The sequence below is a fragment of the Schistocerca cancellata genome, chromosome 2 (genome assembly GCF_023864275.1).
Source record: "Schistocerca cancellata isolate TAMUIC-IGC-003103 chromosome 2, iqSchCanc2.1, whole genome shotgun sequence".
Lineage (NCBI taxonomy): Eukaryota > Metazoa > Arthropoda > Insecta > Orthoptera > Acrididae > Schistocerca > Schistocerca cancellata.
The window spans coordinates 955276646-955290574 of NC_064627.1; the positions used below are offsets into that span (position 1 = coordinate 955276646).

Below are 13929 nucleotides of genomic sequence, written 5' to 3' on the forward strand. Positions count from 1 at the left end.
TAACAAAGTAAGCAGAGCCTCTGGTAGCTCAGTTGGTAGAGCGGTGGACTGTAGTGGAGGATTCACAGTTATCCATAGGTCGCTGGTTCAAATCCGGCCCAGAGGACTGTTTTTCTAATCTCACGAGCAAAGAGGCTCCAGAGCATGCCCACTCGGTCAGAACCTCCCTATGTTTTAAACCTATTTTAAAGGAAATTCATTTGCTCAGCTTGTAATAGCTAGTTGATAATCATGGGATTCTTAGCCTCCGTAGGTTAATGATAAATCTTCGAATTATCTTAAAATTGCTTGCTCTTACAGGCATTACTCGTTTAATGTGCTATATAGGTCACATAGTCGCACCAATATTCAGCCGTTTCATAGACGTCTCGTTATTTACACAAACGTAGGAACTAAATCCCTGAGCCTATCACTGCTACTTCCTCGGCGAGAAACGCTTATTACAGAAAATTTAGACTAAACGAAGGTTCCACCGAGATTCGAACTCGGATCGCTGGATTCAGAGTCCAGAGTGCTAACCGTTACACCATGGAACCAGACAGGAGCATGGGACTCGTAAATACACTTAGCAGTACTCTGACATAATTCAGACACTTCCTACTTGCATTTTTTAACCTAATTGATACGATCGAGCATTATAAAACTTAATCTGGGCAATGTTTGCAGTTGCAGCCGATGGCTGCATTTCTGTGCGTCTATATGGCCGCGCTGAGTAGCTGTGTGTGGAAACGAAAGACAGGGACGGAGCTAAAGCAATCAGTACGAATAACAAAGTAAGCAGAGCCTCTGGTAGCTCAGTTGGTAGAGCGGTGGACTGTAGTGGAGGATTCACACTTATCCATAGGTCGCTGGTTCAAATCCGGCCCAGAGGACTGTTTTTCTAATCTCACGAGCAAAGAGGCTCCAGAGCATGCCCACTCGGTCAGAACCTCCATATGTTTTAAACCTATTTTAAAGGAAATTCATTTGCTCAGCTTGTAATAGCTAGTTGATAATCATGGGATTCTTAGCCTCCGTAGGTTAATGATAAATCTTCGAATTATCTTAAAATTGCTTGCTCTTACAGGCATTACTCGTTTAATGTGCTATATAGGTCACATAGTCGCACCAATATTCAGCCGTTTCATAGACGTCTCGTTATTTACACAAACGTAGGAACTAAATCCCTGAGCCTATCACTGCTACTTCCTCGGCGAGAAACGCTTATTACAGAAAATTTAGACTAAACGAAGGTTCCACCGAGATTCGAACTCGGATCGCTGGATTCAGAGTCCAGAGTGCTAACCGTTACACCATGGAACCAGACAGGAGCATGGGACTCGTAAATACACTTAGCAGTACTCTGACATAATTCAGACACTTCCTACTTGCATTTTTTAACCTAATTGATACGATCGAGCATTATAAAACTTAATCTGGGCAATGTTTGCAGTTGCAGCCGATGGCTGCATTTCTGTGCGTCTATATGGCCGCGCTGAGTAGCTGTGTGTGGAAACGAAAGACAGGGACGGAGCTAAAGCAATCAGTACGAATAACAAAGTAAGCAGAGCCTCTGGTAGCTCAGTTGGTAGAGCGGTGGACTGTAGTGGAGGATTCACAGTTATCCATAGGTCGCTGGTTCAAATCCGGCCCAGAGGACTGTTTTTCTAATCTCACGAGCAAAGAGGCTCCAGAGCATGCCCACTCGGTCAGAACCTCCCTATGTTTTAAACCTATTTTAAAGGAAATTCATTTGCTCAGCTTGTAATAGCTAGTTGATAATCATGGGATTCTTAGCCTCCGTAGGTTAATGATAAATCTTCGAATTATCTTAAAATTGCTTGCTCTTACAGGCATTACTCGTTTAATGTGCTATATAGGTCACATAGTCGCACCAATATTCAGCCGTTTCATAGACGTCTCGTTATTTACACAAACGTAGGAACTAAATCCCTGAGCCTATCACTGCTACTTCCTCGGCGAGAAACGCTTATTACAGAAAATTTAGACTAAACGAAGGTTCCACCGAGATTCGAACTCGGATCGCTGGATTCAGAGTCCAGAGTGCTAACCGTTACACCATGGAACCAGACAGGAGCATGGGACTCGTAAATACACTTAGCAGTACTCTGACATAATTCAGACACTTCCTACTTGCATTTTTTAACCTAATTGATACGATCGAGCATTATAAAACTTAATCTGGGCAATGTTTGCAGTTGCAGCCGATGGCTGCATTTCTGTGCGTCTATATGGCCGCGCTGAGTAGCTGTGTGTGGAAACGAAAGACAGGGACGGAGCTAAAGCAATCAGTACGAATAACAAAGTAAGCAGAGCCTCTGGTAGCTCAGTTGGTAGAGCGGTGGACTGTAGTGGAGGATTCACAGTTATCCATAGGTCGCTGGTTCAAATCCGGCCCAGAGGACTGTTTTTCTAATCTCACGAGCAAAGAGGCTCCAGAGCATGCCCACTCGGTCAGAACCTCCCTATGTTTTAAACCTATTTTAAAGGAAATTCATTTGCTCAGCTTGTAATAGCTAGTTGATAATCATGGGATTCTTAGCCTCCGTAGGTTAATGATAATTCTTCGAATTATCTTAAAATTGCTTGCTCTTACAGGCATTACTCGTTTAATGTGCTATATAGGTCACATAGTCGCACCAATATTCAGCCGTTTCATAGACGTCTCGTTATTTACACAAACGTAGGAACTAAATCCCTGAGCCTATCACTGCTACTTCCTCGGCGAGAAACGCTTATTACAGAAAATTTAGACTAAACGAAGGTTCCACCGAGATTCGAACTCGGATCGCTGGATTCAGAGTCCAGAGTGCTAACCGTTACACCATGGAACCAGACAGGAGCATGGGACTCGTAAATACACTTAGCAGTACTCTGACATAATTCAGACACTTCCTACTTGCATTTTTTAACCTAATTGATACGATCGAGCATTATAAAACTTAATCTGGGCAATGTTTGCAGTTGCAGCCGATGGCTGCATTTCTGTGCGTCTATATGGCCGCGCTGAGTAGCTGTGTGTGGAAACGAAAGACAGGGACGGAGCTAAAGCAATCAGTACGAATAACAAAGTAAGCAGAGCCTCTGGTAGCTCAGTTGGTAGAGCGGTGGACTGTAGTGGAGGATTCACAGTTATCCATAGGTCGCTGGTTCAAATCCGGCCCAGAGGACTGTTTTTCTAATCTCACGAGCAAAGAGGCTCCAGAGCATGCCCACTCGGTCAGAACCTCCCTATGTTTTAAACCTATTTTAAAGGAAATTCATTTGCTCAGCTTGTAATAGCTAGTTGATAATCATGGGATTCTTAGCCTCCGTAGGTTAATGATAATTCTTCGAATTACCTTAAAATTGCTTGCTCTTACAGGCATTACTCGTTTAATGTGCTATATAGGTCACATAGTCGCACCAATATTCAGCCGTTTCATAGACGTCTCGTTATTTACACAAACGTAGGAACTAAATCCCTGAGCCTATCACTGCTACTTCCTCGGCGAGAAACGCTTATTACAGAAAATTTAGACTAAACGAAGGTTCCACCGAGATTCGAACTCGGATCGCTGGATTCAGAGTCCAGAGTGCTAACCGTTACACCATGGAACCAGACAGGAGCATGGGACTCGTAAATACACTTAGCAGTACTCTGACATAATTCAGACACTTCCTACTTGCATTTTTTAACCTAATTGATACGATCGAGCATTATAAAACTTAATCTGGGCAATGTTTGCAGTTGCAGCCGATGGCTGCGTTTCTGTGCGTCTATATGGCCGCGCTGAGTAGCTGTGTGTGGAAACGAAAGACAGGGACGGAGCTAAAGCAATCAGTACGAATAACGAAGTAAGCAGAGCCTCTGGTAGCTCAGTTGGTAGAGCGGTGGACTGTAGTGGAGGATTCACAGTTATCCATAGGTCGCTGGTTCAAATCCGGCCCAGAGGACTGTTTTTCTAATCTCACGAGCAAAGAGGCTCCAGAGCATGCCCACTCGGTCAGAACCTCCCTATGTTTTAAACCTATTTTAAAGGAAATTCATTTGCTCAGCTTGTAATAGCTAGTTGATAATCATGGGATTCTTAGCCTCCGTAGGTTAATGATAATTCTTCGAATTATCTTAAAATTGCTTGCTCTTACAGGCATTACTCGTTTAATGTGCTATATAGGTCACATAGTCGCACCAATATTCAGCCGTTTCATAGACGTCTCGTTATTTACACAAACGTAGGAACTAAATCCCTGAGCCTATCACTGCTACTTCCTCGGCGAGAAACGCTTATTACAGAAAATTTAGACTAAACGAAGGTTCCACCGAGATTCGAACTCGGATCGCTGGATTCAGAGTCCAGAGTGCTAACCGTTACACCATGGAACCAGACAGGAGCATGGGACTCGTAAATACACTTAGCAGTACTCTGACATAATTCAGACACTTCCTACTTGCATTTTTTAACCTAATTGATACGATCGAGCATTATAAAACTTAATCTGGGCAATGTTTGCAGTTGCAGCCGATGGCTGCATTTCTGTGCGTCTATATGGCCGCGCTGAGTAGCTGTGTGTGGAAACGAAAGACAGGGACGGAGCTAAAGCAATCAGTACGAATAACAAAGTAAGCAGAGCCTCTGGTAGCTCAGTTGGTAGAGCGGTGGACTGTAGTGGAGGATTCACAGTTATCCATAGGTCGCTGGTTCAAATCCGGCCCAGAGGACTGTTTTTCTAATCTCACGAGCAAAGAGGCTCCAGAGCATGCCCACTCGGTCAGAACCTCCCTATGTTTTAAACCTATTTTAAAGGAAATTCATTTGCTCAGCTTGTAATAGCTAGTTGATAATCATGGGATTCTTAGCCTCCGTAGGTTAATGATAAATCTTCGAATTATCTTAAAATTGCTTGCTCTTACAGGCATTACTCGTTTAATGTGCTATATAGGTCACATAGTCGCACCAATATTCAGCCGTTTCATAGACGTCTCGTTATTTACACAAACGTAGGAACTAAATCCCTGAGCCTATCACTGCTACTTCCTCGGCGAGAAACGCTTATTACAGAAAATTTAGACTAAACGAAGGTTCCACCGAGATTCGAACTCGGATCGCTGGATTCAGAGTCCAGAGTGCTAACCGTTACACCATGGAACCAGACAGGAGCATGGGACTCGTAAATACACTTAGCAGTACTCTGACATAATTCAGACACTTCCTACTTGCATTTTTTAACCTAATTGATACGATCGAGCATTATAAAACTTAATCTGGGCAATGTTTGCAGTTGCAGCCGATGGCTGCATTTCTGTGCGTCTATATGGCCGCGCTGAGTAGCTGTGTGTGGAAACGAAAGACAGGGACGGAGCTAAAGCAATCAGTACGAATAACAAAGTAAGCAGAGCCTCTGGTAGCTCAGTTGGTAGAGCGGTGGACTGTAGTGGAGGATTCACAGTTATCCATAGGTCGCTGGTTCAAATCCGGCCCAGAGGACTGTTTTTCTAATCTCACGAGCAAAGAGGCTCCAGAGCATGCCCACTCGGTCAGAACCTCCCTATGTTTTAAACCTATTTTAAAGGAAATTCATTTGCTCAGCTTGTAATAGCTAGTTGATAATCATGGGATTCTTAGCCTCCGTAGGTTAATGATAATTCTTCGAATTACCTTAAAATTGCTTGCTCTTACAGGCATTACTCGTTTAATGTGCTATATAGGTCACATAGTCGCACCAATATTCAGCCGTTTCATAGACGTCTCGTTATTTACACAAACGTAGGAACTAAATCCCTGAGCCTATCACTGCTACTTCCTCGGCGAGAAACGCTTATTACAGAAAATTTAGACTAAACGAAGGTTCCACCGAGATTCGAACTCGGATCGCTGGATTCAGAGTCCAGAGTGCTAACCGTTACACCATGGAACCAGACAGGAGCATGGGACTCGTAAATACACTTAGCAGTACTCTGACATAATTCAGACACTTCCTACTTGCATTTTTTAACCTAATTGATACGATCGAGCATTATAAAACTTAATCTGGGCAATGTTTGCAGTTGCAGCCGATGGCTGCATTTCTGTGCGTCTATATGGCCGCGCTGAGTAGCTGTGTGTGGAAACGAAAGACAGGGACGGAGCTAAAGCAATCAGTACGAATAACAAAGTAAGCAGAGCCTCTGGTAGCTCAGTTGGTAGAGCGGTGGACTGTAGTGGAGGATTCACAGTTATCCATAGGTCGCTGGTTCAAATCCGGCCCAGAGGACTGTTTTTCTAATCTCACGAGCAAAGAGGCTCCAGAGCATGCCCACTCGGTCAGAACCTCCCTATGTTTTAAACCTATTTTAAAGGAAATTCATTTGCTCAGCTTGTAATAGCTAGTTGATAATCATGGGATTCTTAGCCTCCGTAGGTTAATGATAATTCTTCGAATTATCTTAAAATTGCTTGCTCTTACAGGCATTACTCGTTTAATGTGCTATATAGGTCACATAGTCGCACCAATATTCAGCCGTTTCATAGACGTCTCGTTATTTACACAAACGTAGGAACTAAATCCCTGAGCCTATCACTGCTACTTCCTCGGCGAGAAACGCTTATTACAGAAAATTTAGACTAAACGAAGGTTCCACCGAGATTCGAACTCGGATCGCTGGATTCAGAGTCCAGAGTGCTAACCGTTACACCATGGAACCAGACAGGAGCATGGGACTCGTAAATACACTTAGCAGTACTCTGACATAATTCAGACACTTCCTACTTGCATTTTTTAACCTAATTGATACGATCGAGCATTATAAAACTTAATCTGGGCAATGTTTGCAGTTGCAGCCGATGGCTGCATTTCTGTGCGTCTATATGGCCGCGCTGAGTAGCTGTGTGTGGAAACGAAAGACAGGGACGGAGCTAAAGCAATCAGTACGAATAACAAAGTAAGCAGAGCCTCTGGTAGCTCAGTTGGTAGAGCGGTGGACTGTAGTGGAGGATTCACAGTTATCCATAAGTCGCTGGTTCAAATCCGGCCCAGAGGACTGTTTTTCTAATCTCACGAGCAAAGAGGCTCCAGAGCATGCCCACTCGGTCAGAACCTCCCTATGTTTTAAACCTATTTTAAAGGAAATTCATTTGCTCAGCTTGTAATAGCTAGTTGATAATCATGGGATTCTTAGCCTCCGTAGGTTAATGATAATTCTTCGAATTATCTTAAAATTGCTTGCTCTTACAGGCATTACTCGTTTAATGTGCTATATAGGTCACATAGTCGCACCAATATTCAGCCGTTTCATAGACGTCTCGTTATTTACACAAACGTAGGAACTAAATCCCTGAGCCTATCACTGCTACTTCCTCGGCGAGAAACGCTTATTACAGAAAATTTAGACTAAACGAAGGTTCCACCGAGATTCGAACTCGGATCGCTGGATTCAGAGTCCAGAGTGCTAACCGTTACACCATGGAACCAGACAGGAGCATGGGACTCGTAAATACACTTAGCAGTACTCTGACATAATTCAGACACTTCCTACTTGCATTTTTTAACCTAATTGATACGATCGAGCATTATAAAACTTAATCTGGGCAATGTTTGCAGTTGCAGCCGATGGCTGCATTTCTGTGCGTCTATATGGCCGCGCTGAGTAGCTGTGTGTGGAAACGAAAGACAGGGACGGAGCTAAAGCAATCAGTACGAATAACAAAGTAAGCAGAGCCTCTGGTAGCTCAGTTGGTAGAGCGGTGGACTGTAGTGGAGGATTCACAGTTATCCATAGGTCGCTGGTTCAAATCCGGCCCAGAGGACTGTTTTTCTAATCTCACGAGCAAAGAGGCTCCAGAGCATGCCCACTCGGTCAGAACCTCCCTATGTTTTAAACCTATTTTAAAGGAAATTCATTTGCTCAGCTTGTAATAGCTAGTTGATAATCATGGGATTCTTAGCCTCCGTAGGTTAATGATAAATCTTCGAATTATCTTAAAATTGCTTGCTCTTACAGGCATTACTCGTTTAATGTGCTATATAGGTCACATAGTCGCACCAATATTCAGCCGTTTCATAGACGTCTCGTTATTTACACAAACGTAGGAACTAAATCCCTGAGCCTATCACTGCTACTTCCTCGGCGAGAAACGCTTATTACAGAAAATTTAGACTAAACGAAGGTTCCACCGAGATTCGAACTCGGATCGCTGGATTCAGAGTCCAGAGTGCTAACCGTTACACCATGGAACCAGACAGGAGCATGGGACTCGTAAATACACTTAGCAGTACTCTGACATAATTCAGACACTTCCTACTTGCATTTTTTAACCTAATTGATACGATCGAGCATTATAAAACTTAATCTGGGCAATGTTTGCAGTTGCAGCCGATGGCTGCATTTCTGTGCGTCTATATGGCCGCGCTGAGTAGCTGTGTGTGGAAACGAAAGACAGGGACGGAGCTAAAGCAATCAGTACGAATAACAAAGTAAGCAGAGCCTCTGGTAGCTCAGTTGGTAGAGCGGTGGACTGTAGTGGAGGATTCACAGTTATCCATAGGTCGCTGGTTCAAATCCGGCCCAGAGGACTGTTTTTCTAATCTCACGAGCAAAGAGGCTCCAGAGCATGCCCACTCGGTCAGAACCTCCCTATGTTTTAAACCTATTTTAAAGGAAATTCATTTGCTCAGCTTGTAATAGCTAGTTGATAATCATGGGATTCTTAGCCTCCGTAGGTTAATGATAATTCTTCGAATTATCTTAAAATTGCTTGCTCTTACAGGCATTACTCGTTTAATGTGCTATATAGGTCACATAGTCGCACCAATATTCAGCCGTTTCATAGACGTCTCGTTATTTACACAAACGTAGGAACTAAATCCCTGAGCCTATCACTGCTACTTCCTCGGCGAGAAACGCTTATTACAGAAAATTTAGACTAAACGAAGGTTCCACCGAGATTCGAACTCGGATCGCTGGATTCAGAGTCCAGAGTGCTAACCGTTACACCATGGAACCAGACAGGAGCATGGGACTCGTAAATACACTTAGCAGTACTCTGACATAATTCAGACACTTCCTACTTGCATTTTTTAACCTAATTGATACGATCGAGCATTATAAAACTTAATCTGGGCAATGTTTGCAGTTGCAGCCGATGGCTGCATTTCTGTGCGTCTATATGGCCGCGCTGAGTAGCTGTGTGTGGAAACGAAAGACAGGGACGGAGCTAAAGCAATCAGTACGAATAACAAAGTAAGCAGAGCCTCTGGTAGCTCAGTTGGTAGAGCGGTGGACTGTAGTGGAGGATTCACAGTTATCCATAGGTCGCTGGTTCAAATCCGGCCCAGAGGACTGTTTTTCTAATCTCACGAGCAAAGAGGCTCCAGAGCATGCCCACTCGGTCAGAACCTCCCTATGTTTTAAACCTATTTTAAAGGAAATTCATTTGCTCAGCTTGTAATAGCTAGTTGATAATCATGGGATTCTTAGCCTCCGTAGGTTAATGATAAATCTTCGAATTATCTTAAAATTGCTTGCTCTTACAGGCATTACTCGTTTAATGTGCTATATAGGTCACATAGTCGCACCAATATTCAGCCGTTTCATAGACGTCTCGTTATTTACACAAACGTAGGAACTAAATCCCTGAGCCTATCACTGCTACTTCCTCGGCGAGAAACGCTTATTACAGAAAATTTAGACTAAACGAAGGTTCCACCGAGATTCGAACTCGGATCGCTGGATTCAGAGTCCAGAGTGCTAACCGTTACACCATGGAACCAGACAGGAGCATGGGACTCGTAAATACACTTAGCAGTACTCTGACATAATTCAGACACTTCCTACTTGCATTTTTTAACCTAATTGATACGATCGAGCATTATAAAACTTAATCTGGGCAATGTTTGCAGTTGCAGCCGATGGCTGCATTTCTGTGCGTCTATATGGCCGCGCTGAGTAGCTGTGTGTGGAAACGAAAGACAGGGACGGAGCTAAAGCAATCAGTACGAATAACAAAGTAAGCAGAGCCTCTGGTAGCTCAGTTGGTAGAGCGGTGGACTGTAGTGGAGGATTCACAGTTATCCATAGGTCGCTGGTTCAAATCCGGCCCAGAGGACTGTTTTTCTAATCTCACGAGCAAAGAGGCTCCAGAGCATGCCCACTCGGTCAGAACCTCCCTATGTTTTAAACCTATTTTAAAGGAAATTCATTTGCTCAGCTTGTAATAGCTAGTTGATAATCATGGGATTCTTAGCCTCCGTAGGTTAATGATAATTCTTCGAATTATCTTAAAATTGCTTGCTCTTACAGGCATTACTCGTTTAATGTGCTATATAGGTCACATAGTCGCACCAATATTCAGCCGTTTCATAGACGTCTCGTTATTTACACAAACGTAGGAACTAAATCCCTGAGCCTATCACTGCTACTTCCTCGGCGAGAAACGCTTATTACAGAAAATTTAGACTAAACGAAGGTTCCACCGAGATTCGAACTCGGATCGCTGGATTCAGAGTCCAGAGTGCTAACCGTTACACCATGGAACCAGACAGGAGCATGGGACTCGTAAATACACTTAGCAGTACTCTGACATAATTCAGACACTTCCTACTTGCATTTTTTAACCTAATTGATACGATCGAGCATTATAAAACTTAATCTGGGCAATGTTTGCAGTTGCAGCCGATGGCTGCATTTCTGTGCGTCTATATGGCCGCGCTGAGTAGCTGTGTGTGGAAACGAAAGACAGGGACGGAGCTAAAGCAATCAGTACGAATAACAAAGTAAGCAGAGCCTCTGGTAGCTCAGTTGGTAGAGCGGTGGACTGTAGTGGAGGATTCACAGTTATCCATAGGTCGCTGGTTCAAATCCGGCCCAGAGGACTGTTTTTCTAATCTCACGAGCAAAGAGGCTCCAGAGCATGCCCACTCGGTCAGAACCTCCCTATGTTTTAAACCTATTTTAAAGGAAATTCATTTGCTCAGCTTGTAATAGCTAGTTGATAATCATGGGATTCTTAGCCTCCGTAGGTTAATGATAATTCTTCGAATTATCTTAAAATTGCTTGCTCTTACAGGCATTACTCGTTTAATGTGCTATATAGGTCACATAGTCGCACCAATATTCAGCCGTTTCATAGACGTCTCGTTATTTACACAAACGTAGGAACTAAATCCCTGAGCCTATCACTGCTACTTCCTCGGCGAGAAACGCTTATTACAGAAAATTTAGACTAAACGAAGGTTCCACCGAGATTCGAACTCGGATCGCTGGATTCAGAGTCCAGAGTGCTAACCGTTACACCATGGAACCAGACAGGAGCATGGGACTCGTAAATACACTTAGCAGTACTCTGACATAATTCAGACACTTCCTACTTGCATTTTTTAACCTAATTGATACGATCGAGCATTATAAAACTTAATCTGGGCAATGTTTGCAGTTGCAGCCGATGGCTGCATTTCTGTGCGTCGATATGGCCGCGCTGAGTAGCTGTGTGTGGAAACGAAAGACAGGGACGGAGCTAAAGCAATCAGTACGAATAACAAAGTAAGCAGAGCCTCTGGTAGCTCAGTTGGTAGAGCGGTGGACTGTAGTGGAGGATTCACAGTTATCCATAGGTCGCTGGTTCAAATCCGGCCCAGAGGACTGTTTTTCTAATCTCACGAGCAAAGAGGCTCCAGAGCATGCCCACTCGGTCAGAACCTCCCTATGTTTTAAACCTATTTTAAAGGAAATTCATTTGCTCAGCTTGTAATAGCTAGTTGATAATCATGGGATTCTTAGCCTCCGTAGGTTAATGATAATTCTTCGAATTATCTTAAAATTGCTTGCTCTTACAGGCATTACTCGTTTAATGTGCTATATAGGTCACATAGTCGCACCAATATTCAGCCGTTTCATAGACGTCTCGTTATTTACACAAACGTAGGAACTAAATCCCTGAGCCTATCACTGCTACTTCCTCGGCGAGAAACGCTTATTACAGAAAATTTAGACTAAACGAAGGTTCCACCGAGATTCGAACTCGGATCGCTGGATTCAGCGTCCAGAGTGCTAACCGTTACACCATGGAACCAGACAGGAGCATGGGACTCGTAAATACACTTAGCAGTACTCTGACATAATTCAGACACTTCCTACTTGCATTTTTTAACCTAATTGATACGATCGAGCATTATAAAACTTAATCTGGGCAATGTTTGCAGTTGCAGCCGATGGCTGCATTTCTGTGCGTCTATATGGCCGCGCTGAGTAGCTGTGTGTGGAAACGAAAGACAGGGACGGAGCTAAAGCAATCAGTACGAATAACAAAGTAAGCAGAGCCTCTGGTAGCTCAGTTGGTAGAGCGGTGGACTGTAGTGGAGGATTCACAGTTATCCATAGGTCGCTGGTTCAAATCCGGCCCAGAGGACTGTTTTTCTAATCTCACGAGCAAAGAGGCTCCAGAGCATGCCCACTCGGTCAGAACCTCCCTATGTTTTAAACCTATTTTAAAGGAAATTCATTTGCTCAGCTTGTAATAGCTAGTTGATAATCATGGGATTCTTAGCCTCCGTAGGTTAATGATAAATCTTCGAATTATCTTAAAATTGCTTGCTCTTACAGGCATTACTCGTTTAATGTGCTATATAGGTCACATAGTCGCACCAATATTCAGCCGTTTCATAGACGTCTCGTTATTTACACAAACGTAGGAACTAAATCCCTGAGCCTATCACTGCTACTTCCTCGGCGAGAAACGCTTATTACAGAAAATTTAGACTAAACGAAGGTTCCACCGAGATTCGAACTCGGATCGCTGGATTCAGAGTCCAGAGTGCTAACCGTTACACCATGGAACCAGACAGGAGCATGGGACTCGTAAATACACTTAGCAGTACTCTGACATAATTCAGACACTTCCTACTTGCATTTTTTAACCTAATTGATACGATCGAGCATTATAAAACTTAATCTGGGCAATGTTTGCAGTTGCAGCCGATGGCTGCATTTCTGTGCGTCTATATGGCCGCGCTGAGTAGCTGTGTGTGGAAACGAAAGACAGGGACGGAGCTAAAGCAATCAGTACGAATAACAAAGTAAGCAGAGCCTCTGGTAGCTCAGTTGGTAGAGCGGTGGACTGTAGTGGAGGATTCACAGTTATCCATAGGTCGCTGGTTCAAATCCGGCCCAGAGGACTGTTTTTCTAATCTCACGAGCAAAGAGGCTCCAGAGCATGCCCACTCGGTCAGAACCTCCCTATGTTTTAAACCTATTTTAAAGGAAATTCATTTGCTCAGCTTGTAATAGCTAGTTGATAATCATGGGATTCTTAGCCTCCGTAGGTTAATGATAATTCTTCGAATTATCTTAAAATTGCTTGCTCTTACAGGCATTACTCGTTTAATGTGCTATATAGGTCACATAGTCGCACCAATATTCAGCCGTTTCATAGACGTCTCGTTATTTACACAAACGTAGGAACTAAATCCCTGAGCCTATCACTGCTACTTCCTCGGCGAGAAACGCTTATTACAGAAAATTTAGACTAAACGAAGGTTCCACCGAGATTCGAACTCGGATCGCTGGATTCAGAGTCCAGAGTGCTAACCGTTACACCATGGAACCAGACAGGAGCATGGGACTCGTAAATACACTTAGCAGTACTCTGACATAATTCAGACACTTCCTACTTGCATTTTTTAACCTAATTGATACGATCGAGCATTATAAAACTTAATCTGGGCAATGTTTGCAGTTGCAGCCGATGGCTGCATTTCTGTGCGTCTATATGGCCGCGCTGAGTAGCTGTGTGTGGAAACGAAAGACAGGGACGGAGCTAAAGCAATCAGTACGAATAACAAAGTAAGCAGAGCCTCTGGTAGCTCAGTTGGTAGAGCGGTGGACTGTAGTGGAGGATTCACAGTTATCCATAGGTCGCTGGTTCAAATCCGGCCCAGAGGACTGTTTTTCTAATCTCACGAGCAAAGAGGCTCCAG

General features: G+C 43.6%; 37 non-coding genes across 37 annotated transcripts; 19 read left to right on the top strand and 18 right to left on the bottom strand.

Moving 5' to 3' along the window:
* The first annotated feature begins 17 nt into the window (after nucleotides 1-17).
* Trnay-gua (transfer RNA tyrosine (anticodon GUA)) lies at nucleotides 18-106 on the top strand. Its single transcript is given in 2 exon segments — nucleotides 18-54; nucleotides 71-106. It is a non-coding gene; the product is annotated as a tRNA-Tyr (tRNA).
* A 358-nt stretch (nucleotides 107-464) lies between these two features.
* On the bottom strand, nucleotides 465-536 carry Trnaq-cug (transfer RNA glutamine (anticodon CUG)). The gene has a single exon. It is a non-coding gene; the product is annotated as a tRNA-Gln (tRNA).
* Nucleotides 537-783: 247 nt separating this feature from the next.
* Nucleotides 784-872, top strand: Trnay-gua (transfer RNA tyrosine (anticodon GUA)). Its single transcript is given in 2 exon segments — nucleotides 784-820; nucleotides 837-872. It is a non-coding gene; the product is annotated as a tRNA-Tyr (tRNA).
* A 358-nt stretch (nucleotides 873-1230) lies between these two features.
* Nucleotides 1231-1302, bottom strand: Trnaq-cug (transfer RNA glutamine (anticodon CUG)). Its single transcript has one exon. It is a non-coding gene; the product is annotated as a tRNA-Gln (tRNA).
* Nucleotides 1303-1549: 247 nt separating this feature from the next.
* Nucleotides 1550-1638, top strand: Trnay-gua (transfer RNA tyrosine (anticodon GUA)). Its single transcript is given in 2 exon segments — nucleotides 1550-1586; nucleotides 1603-1638. It is a non-coding gene; the product is annotated as a tRNA-Tyr (tRNA).
* A 358-nt stretch (nucleotides 1639-1996) lies between these two features.
* Nucleotides 1997-2068, bottom strand: Trnaq-cug (transfer RNA glutamine (anticodon CUG)). The gene has a single exon. It is a non-coding gene; the product is annotated as a tRNA-Gln (tRNA).
* A 247-nt stretch (nucleotides 2069-2315) lies between these two features.
* Nucleotides 2316-2404, top strand: Trnay-gua (transfer RNA tyrosine (anticodon GUA)). The gene is given in 2 exon segments: nucleotides 2316-2352; nucleotides 2369-2404. It is a non-coding gene; the product is annotated as a tRNA-Tyr (tRNA).
* Nucleotides 2405-2762: 358 nt separating this feature from the next.
* Trnaq-cug (transfer RNA glutamine (anticodon CUG)) lies at nucleotides 2763-2834 on the bottom strand. The gene has a single exon. It is a non-coding gene; the product is annotated as a tRNA-Gln (tRNA).
* Nucleotides 2835-3081: 247 nt separating this feature from the next.
* On the top strand, nucleotides 3082-3170 carry Trnay-gua (transfer RNA tyrosine (anticodon GUA)). Its single transcript is given in 2 exon segments — nucleotides 3082-3118; nucleotides 3135-3170. It is a non-coding gene; the product is annotated as a tRNA-Tyr (tRNA).
* Nucleotides 3171-3528: 358 nt separating this feature from the next.
* Trnaq-cug (transfer RNA glutamine (anticodon CUG)) lies at nucleotides 3529-3600 on the bottom strand. Its single transcript has one exon. It is a non-coding gene; the product is annotated as a tRNA-Gln (tRNA).
* A 247-nt stretch (nucleotides 3601-3847) lies between these two features.
* Nucleotides 3848-3936, top strand: Trnay-gua (transfer RNA tyrosine (anticodon GUA)). The gene is given in 2 exon segments: nucleotides 3848-3884; nucleotides 3901-3936. It is a non-coding gene; the product is annotated as a tRNA-Tyr (tRNA).
* Nucleotides 3937-4294: 358 nt separating this feature from the next.
* On the bottom strand, nucleotides 4295-4366 carry Trnaq-cug (transfer RNA glutamine (anticodon CUG)). The gene has a single exon. It is a non-coding gene; the product is annotated as a tRNA-Gln (tRNA).
* Nucleotides 4367-4613: 247 nt separating this feature from the next.
* Nucleotides 4614-4702, top strand: Trnay-gua (transfer RNA tyrosine (anticodon GUA)). The gene is given in 2 exon segments: nucleotides 4614-4650; nucleotides 4667-4702. It is a non-coding gene; the product is annotated as a tRNA-Tyr (tRNA).
* Nucleotides 4703-5060: 358 nt separating this feature from the next.
* Nucleotides 5061-5132, bottom strand: Trnaq-cug (transfer RNA glutamine (anticodon CUG)). Its single transcript has one exon. It is a non-coding gene; the product is annotated as a tRNA-Gln (tRNA).
* Nucleotides 5133-5379: 247 nt separating this feature from the next.
* Trnay-gua (transfer RNA tyrosine (anticodon GUA)) lies at nucleotides 5380-5468 on the top strand. Its single transcript is given in 2 exon segments — nucleotides 5380-5416; nucleotides 5433-5468. It is a non-coding gene; the product is annotated as a tRNA-Tyr (tRNA).
* Nucleotides 5469-5826: 358 nt separating this feature from the next.
* Nucleotides 5827-5898, bottom strand: Trnaq-cug (transfer RNA glutamine (anticodon CUG)). Its single transcript has one exon. It is a non-coding gene; the product is annotated as a tRNA-Gln (tRNA).
* A 247-nt stretch (nucleotides 5899-6145) lies between these two features.
* Nucleotides 6146-6234, top strand: Trnay-gua (transfer RNA tyrosine (anticodon GUA)). Its single transcript is given in 2 exon segments — nucleotides 6146-6182; nucleotides 6199-6234. It is a non-coding gene; the product is annotated as a tRNA-Tyr (tRNA).
* Nucleotides 6235-6592: 358 nt separating this feature from the next.
* Trnaq-cug (transfer RNA glutamine (anticodon CUG)) lies at nucleotides 6593-6664 on the bottom strand. Its single transcript has one exon. It is a non-coding gene; the product is annotated as a tRNA-Gln (tRNA).
* Nucleotides 6665-6911: 247 nt separating this feature from the next.
* On the top strand, nucleotides 6912-7000 carry Trnay-gua (transfer RNA tyrosine (anticodon GUA)). Its single transcript is given in 2 exon segments — nucleotides 6912-6948; nucleotides 6965-7000. It is a non-coding gene; the product is annotated as a tRNA-Tyr (tRNA).
* A 358-nt stretch (nucleotides 7001-7358) lies between these two features.
* On the bottom strand, nucleotides 7359-7430 carry Trnaq-cug (transfer RNA glutamine (anticodon CUG)). The gene has a single exon. It is a non-coding gene; the product is annotated as a tRNA-Gln (tRNA).
* A 247-nt stretch (nucleotides 7431-7677) lies between these two features.
* Trnay-gua (transfer RNA tyrosine (anticodon GUA)) lies at nucleotides 7678-7766 on the top strand. The gene is given in 2 exon segments: nucleotides 7678-7714; nucleotides 7731-7766. It is a non-coding gene; the product is annotated as a tRNA-Tyr (tRNA).
* A 358-nt stretch (nucleotides 7767-8124) lies between these two features.
* Trnaq-cug (transfer RNA glutamine (anticodon CUG)) lies at nucleotides 8125-8196 on the bottom strand. Its single transcript has one exon. It is a non-coding gene; the product is annotated as a tRNA-Gln (tRNA).
* A 247-nt stretch (nucleotides 8197-8443) lies between these two features.
* On the top strand, nucleotides 8444-8532 carry Trnay-gua (transfer RNA tyrosine (anticodon GUA)). Its single transcript is given in 2 exon segments — nucleotides 8444-8480; nucleotides 8497-8532. It is a non-coding gene; the product is annotated as a tRNA-Tyr (tRNA).
* Nucleotides 8533-8890: 358 nt separating this feature from the next.
* Trnaq-cug (transfer RNA glutamine (anticodon CUG)) lies at nucleotides 8891-8962 on the bottom strand. Its single transcript has one exon. It is a non-coding gene; the product is annotated as a tRNA-Gln (tRNA).
* A 247-nt stretch (nucleotides 8963-9209) lies between these two features.
* Nucleotides 9210-9298, top strand: Trnay-gua (transfer RNA tyrosine (anticodon GUA)). Its single transcript is given in 2 exon segments — nucleotides 9210-9246; nucleotides 9263-9298. It is a non-coding gene; the product is annotated as a tRNA-Tyr (tRNA).
* A 358-nt stretch (nucleotides 9299-9656) lies between these two features.
* On the bottom strand, nucleotides 9657-9728 carry Trnaq-cug (transfer RNA glutamine (anticodon CUG)). The gene has a single exon. It is a non-coding gene; the product is annotated as a tRNA-Gln (tRNA).
* Nucleotides 9729-9975: 247 nt separating this feature from the next.
* Nucleotides 9976-10064, top strand: Trnay-gua (transfer RNA tyrosine (anticodon GUA)). Its single transcript is given in 2 exon segments — nucleotides 9976-10012; nucleotides 10029-10064. It is a non-coding gene; the product is annotated as a tRNA-Tyr (tRNA).
* Nucleotides 10065-10422: 358 nt separating this feature from the next.
* Trnaq-cug (transfer RNA glutamine (anticodon CUG)) lies at nucleotides 10423-10494 on the bottom strand. Its single transcript has one exon. It is a non-coding gene; the product is annotated as a tRNA-Gln (tRNA).
* Nucleotides 10495-10741: 247 nt separating this feature from the next.
* Nucleotides 10742-10830, top strand: Trnay-gua (transfer RNA tyrosine (anticodon GUA)). The gene is given in 2 exon segments: nucleotides 10742-10778; nucleotides 10795-10830. It is a non-coding gene; the product is annotated as a tRNA-Tyr (tRNA).
* Nucleotides 10831-11188: 358 nt separating this feature from the next.
* On the bottom strand, nucleotides 11189-11260 carry Trnaq-cug (transfer RNA glutamine (anticodon CUG)). The gene has a single exon. It is a non-coding gene; the product is annotated as a tRNA-Gln (tRNA).
* A 247-nt stretch (nucleotides 11261-11507) lies between these two features.
* On the top strand, nucleotides 11508-11596 carry Trnay-gua (transfer RNA tyrosine (anticodon GUA)). The gene is given in 2 exon segments: nucleotides 11508-11544; nucleotides 11561-11596. It is a non-coding gene; the product is annotated as a tRNA-Tyr (tRNA).
* Nucleotides 11597-11954: 358 nt separating this feature from the next.
* Nucleotides 11955-12026, bottom strand: Trnaq-cug (transfer RNA glutamine (anticodon CUG)). Its single transcript has one exon. It is a non-coding gene; the product is annotated as a tRNA-Gln (tRNA).
* Nucleotides 12027-12273: 247 nt separating this feature from the next.
* On the top strand, nucleotides 12274-12362 carry Trnay-gua (transfer RNA tyrosine (anticodon GUA)). Its single transcript is given in 2 exon segments — nucleotides 12274-12310; nucleotides 12327-12362. It is a non-coding gene; the product is annotated as a tRNA-Tyr (tRNA).
* Nucleotides 12363-12720: 358 nt separating this feature from the next.
* Nucleotides 12721-12792, bottom strand: Trnaq-cug (transfer RNA glutamine (anticodon CUG)). The gene has a single exon. It is a non-coding gene; the product is annotated as a tRNA-Gln (tRNA).
* Nucleotides 12793-13039: 247 nt separating this feature from the next.
* On the top strand, nucleotides 13040-13128 carry Trnay-gua (transfer RNA tyrosine (anticodon GUA)). The gene is given in 2 exon segments: nucleotides 13040-13076; nucleotides 13093-13128. It is a non-coding gene; the product is annotated as a tRNA-Tyr (tRNA).
* A 358-nt stretch (nucleotides 13129-13486) lies between these two features.
* Trnaq-cug (transfer RNA glutamine (anticodon CUG)) lies at nucleotides 13487-13558 on the bottom strand. The gene has a single exon. It is a non-coding gene; the product is annotated as a tRNA-Gln (tRNA).
* Nucleotides 13559-13805: 247 nt separating this feature from the next.
* Trnay-gua (transfer RNA tyrosine (anticodon GUA)) lies at nucleotides 13806-13894 on the top strand. The gene is given in 2 exon segments: nucleotides 13806-13842; nucleotides 13859-13894. It is a non-coding gene; the product is annotated as a tRNA-Tyr (tRNA).
* The last annotated feature ends 35 nt before the right edge of the window (nucleotides 13895-13929 follow it).